Raw genomic sequence first — 4861 nt, forward strand, 5'->3', positions numbered from 1 at the left:
AGGGTTTTCTCCCATCTCTTCTCTTAAAGTTATATAATCCCACACTTCCCGTTAATGTTCGCGTAAGACGTGAGGTTTAGAAGACATTTCTCTGTCGGCCTGTGGAAGCCTTTTTGCTGCCAGACCTTGTGTGGAAAGGGCTCTCCTTCCTCCACTGAATTGTTTTGGCATCTCTGGGCCATCTTCTGGGCCAGGCAGGGGCCTCAGCTGGAGGCCTGGGAGTGAGTGATCAGTAGAAGGAAATTCTTCTATTTATTTTTTTTGGTACTCGGGATTGAACCCAGGGTGCTTAACCACTGAGCCACATCCCCAGCCCGTCTTATTTTATTGTTTTAAAATATTTATTTTCGTTGTAAATGAACACGATGCCTTATTTTACTTATTTATTTTGTTAGGTGGGTGCTAAAGATCCAACCCAGTGCCTCACACGTGCTAGGCAAGCGCTCTACCACTGAGCCACAACCCAGCCCCCCATTTTATTTTTTATTTTGAGACGGGATCTCACTTGGTTGTGCACAGTCTCACTAAGTTGCTGAGGATGGTTTCGAATCTGGGATCGTCCCGCCTCAGCCTCCCGAGCGTCTGGGATTACAGGAGTACACACTATACCTGGCCATGGAAGGAAATTCTGACTTGTGCTGCAACCTGGGTGAAACTTGAGGACACCTTGAAAACGGCAAATGCTGCTTGTGGCCACGCCTGTAATCCCAGTGGTTCAGGAGGCTGAGGCAGGAGGATCGCAAGTTCAAGGTCAGCCTCAGCAATGTAGCAAAACCCTACCTCAAAATAAAAAGGGCAGGGGATGTGGCTCAGTGGTTCAGTACCCCTGGATTCAATCCCCAGTGTTGCCAAAAAAAAAAAGATGGAAATTTTTATGTTATGTATATTTTTCCGCAATAAAAAAAAATGGGGTGGGGGGAGCTGGAGTTGTGGCTCAGTGGTAGAGCACTTGCCAGGCATGTGCGAGGCCCTGGGTTTGATCCTCAGCACTGCATATAAATATATTAAAGATCCATCAACAATTAAAAATGAATAAAAATGGGGAAAAGTTAGTGGAGCATATTCGCGTGGCCGTCTGTTGATACTTCAGTGGCTGATGCGGTTCCTGTCTGCCGTCTGTCTTTGTCTGTCTGGCCCGCCGGTTCTGTTCTCTTCACTGCGAGCTTTTGCAGGGTGGAGAGCGTCATTCTGATTCTTCACTCCCTGTCTCCATCCCAGTTTTAGAGTTACCCCCAGAACTGTCCCCACCAACTCCTCGTTTGTGTCTGTGGTGCTGGGGGGAGCCCAGGGCCCACGCCACCACTGAGCTGCACCCCCACTGACTCCCTCCCCCCATCCCCTACCTGTGGTCACTGGCCTTCTTCCTGAAGAACACCCATGGCCCACGGAAAGGACCACAGATTCTTCCCGCTTCTGATTTCCTTGCTTTTCCACCAGGAGAGAAGGTATTTGTCCCCCTCCTGAGGCTGGCTGGCTTTGTGTGCTTGCTTCGGCCATGGGATGGTACCAAAGCGGAAAGCTCTGGAGGCCTGAGGCCAGCACATGGTCAGGCTCCGGCTGGCCTCCAGGCCACTGAGGACCAGGGGCAGAGCTCCCAGGCCTCCAGCTGAGGCCCCTGCCTGGCCCAGAAGAGACGCTCAGCCAAGCCACAGAACTAGTGTTATGGGGAGCCACTCCAGAAAGCACTCAAGTCCGGATTTCAAATCAAAAGAGGGCTTTATTTACCTGGCCAGGGGCGGACACCCACCGCAGAGACTCAAGCTCTGTGGGAAGGCAGCAGCTTCCTGGTCCATCTAAGGGGAATCTAAGCACAAAAACCACAACTCTGTGACCTGCTTATCGTCACAGAAGCTAGCCAATCCCAGAAATTAAAACACTGATAAGTGGGACCTGTGGGCTCTGGGCAGGACTGGACTTTTCCAGGCAGCAAGCAAGCGGTAAACAGAAGCTAAAAACGCATTAGCTTTGCAGTTCAATAGACCACAGTCCCGGGCTCAAGCAGGTGCTAGACAGTCGCATCCTGAATTTGGGCGGGGGTCGGAGGGGAGAGAATCTTCTTAGCCCCACGAGGGCATTCACACCCAGGTCGTAGCTCACCGCGACCACTGCTGCATCCTGAGTAGCGTTCAATTTGTGGGGTACAAAGTACAGAAAAGCAATCTTCTATAAGAAAACGGCTTTAGTTTCTATTTCCTAGAAATGGGGCACGCAGTTCTCCCTTCACAGGGACAGTAAAAAAGAAACTAAGATGGAGTTTTTATAGTCACATCTTTTTACTCAAATGACTACAGTGGCCCTATTCCTGTAATCCCAGCGAGGTGGGAGTTCTCGCAAGTGACTAATGAGTCTCCACCAGAGCAACTGCTTTGCACACTCAGTACTAGTAACTTATTTGATGCCTGCTTAAAACTACAGTTATCTTATGGTCTTCACACACGTTCATCTGTCATTTTACTAATACCTGTAAACCCTATGTCCTTATCCTATGCAAAGCTACAAGATCAAGTTGTTAGTCTAACCTTATCTATATCTATATTAACCTACTTGCTTATGTTTATTTATAACTATACTGACACACTGGCTTATCCTATGGCTTAAATCCTATGTCATCTTACCTTATTCCTATAGTCTTTAATCTATGTCTATTGCTTATTGATTATCTATTCTATCTTGCCTTATACCTATAACCTATGTCTATGACTTTTTGATTATATTGATCATGCACACCATAACACTTCAAGCCAGTAAAGGTTGAAGAGGGCCAGGTGCAGGGTCGCTCACCTGTAATCCCAGTGGCTCAGGAGGCTGAGGCAGGAGGATCACAAGATTAAAGCCAGCCTCAGCAATTTAGCAAGGCCCTAAGCAACTCCGTGAGAGCCTGTCTCTAAGTAAAATACAAAAAAGGGCTGGGGATGTGGCTCAGTAGTTAAGCTCCCCTGGGTTCCATATCTGTTGCACAAACAAAACAAAATGAACAACAATAACAAAAAAGACTGAAGTGGTTTGTTATATAGAAATAACAAATGGGTTGTGTCAATTTTTGGCTTTCCCAAACCCAGTGACACCAGAAAGCAGAGAGTCCCCCTGTCCTTTTGGATATGTTCCACACCTGGCCTTGGTCACGGTCCACAGGTAAACCTAGACCCAGGTGCTCATATCTAAAGATTTATTGAGCTGTACACTCAGGTAAGTGAGCCCACTCCATGTAAATTATGGCCAATTGGGGCTGGGGCTGGGGCTCAGTGGTAGAGCACTCTCCTAGCAAGTATGAGGCACTGGGTTCCATCCTCAGCACCACATAAAAATAAATAAATAAAATAAAGGTATTGTGTCCAACTACAACTAAAAAAAAAAAAATTATGGCCCAATTAAAAAGTGGAAAAAGAAAAAAACAATCAGCCCCTTCTCTTAAAAGGTCTGTGCTGGTGTGATAAGGAAGCTTACATGTAAATAAGGCTCTGATTCAGAGAACACGCTTTGCAAAGCGGGAGGCCTAAACACGCTTGGCTGCGCAGAGGCAGGCGCAGGGACCCTGGGGGGGCAGCTGCCACCACACCTGGGTGAGGGCAGCGCAGGGCCACCCACAGCGTCTCTCCCTCGAGGCCCAAGCCAGGCAGCCGGGTCGGCTCTCACAGGACACAGGCAGGACTTCTAGGCCCAGGGGCACCGGGCTAGGCCTAGAACCTGCAGGGGAGGCAGGGGAGGCTGGCAGCGTGGGGAGAGAGGAGGACAGCGATCCGGGGCAGGAGCACGAGAGGTGGTGGAGGCTAACCTAGGGGAAGATGGCGGCAGACTCAGATGCAAGACTGCGAGCAACATGAGTTGCACCTTTTACACAAAAGGGGAACTTACCAGAGCTTTGAGGGGTGGCTAGTTTGGGGTGTCGACTTGAGCAGGCCAAGGGGCGCCCAGTAGCTCTCTCGGGATGTTTGTGAAGGGGCTTCCAGAAGGGCTCGGCATTTGCACTGGTGAACTGAGCCACAGCTGGCCCTCCCCGTGTGAGTGGTGTGTCTGACTGCGTCCCTCGGGGCTTCGGCTTCGTGGGCTGGGAGATGGTGTGGAGACTTATTTAAGAGACCGGGCTGGTGGGGGCGGTGAGCTCAGGGTGGCGTGGAGGGTGCTGCTCAGGAAGGAACTGATGCAGTTTCAGGGGCCGCTGGTTGGTTCTTGCAAGAGCTTGTTGTGAAAGAGTGAGCCTGGCCTCTCCTCCTCTCTGACTTCCTATCTGGGCACATGAGCTCCTCCTCTCCCATGTGCTCCCACCATTGTGATTCCATCTGCCATGATGGGATGGGGGGGCTCCCAAAGTCAGCAACAACTATTTGGACTCTCGGACTCCAAAACTGTGAGCTAAATGAACCTCTTATCTTCATATATCAGCCAGCTCCAGGTATTTTGTTGTAGCAACAGAAAACAGACTAATGTAAGGGGCATCATCCATTTTTCATGAAGTCCCTGAATAGAGCAAAAAGGGAGAGGAAGTCAAATTCCCTTTCTGCTTGGCTACTGGAGCTGGGACATCAGTCTTCTCCCACCCTCAAACTGGGACTTACCCCATCAGCATGCCTTGTCCTCAGGCCTTGAGACCCACCTGGTGCGACTACCTCACTGGCTCTCAGACCTCTGAGCTGCGCCAGCTTCCTGGTGGTGTATGACTGTGGATTCCATTTCTCTGGAGAACCCCAATAGACTACTTAAGCACAAGAATCACACACTAAGGACTATGTCTGGGAAAATAGATTTTCAACCTGTTCGATGTGATGAGAATAATCAATTTGGTTCTCATTATTGAGTAACGTTGATTTTCAAGACTAAGAAAAAAATGTGGTCTGAAATAACTTCCCTTGGAGGGGAAGTCACA

General features: G+C 49.3%; 1 long non-coding RNA gene across 1 annotated transcript; it reads right to left on the reverse strand.

Annotated features, from left to right (window-relative positions):
• Nucleotides 1-1697: 1697 nt before the first annotated feature.
• Nucleotides 1698-4549, reverse strand: LOC117794876 (uncharacterized). Its single transcript, XR_011708488.1, has 2 exons — nt 3853-4549; nt 1698-2115 (listed from the first exon to the last, which is right to left on the reverse strand). It is a non-coding gene; the product is annotated as an uncharacterized lncRNA (long non-coding RNA).
• Nucleotides 4550-4861: the final 312 nt, after the last annotated feature.

The sequence above is a fragment of the Marmota flaviventris genome, chromosome 9 (assembly GCF_047511675.1).
Source record: "Marmota flaviventris isolate mMarFla1 chromosome 9, mMarFla1.hap1, whole genome shotgun sequence".
NCBI lineage: Eukaryota > Metazoa > Chordata > Mammalia > Rodentia > Sciuridae > Marmota > Marmota flaviventris.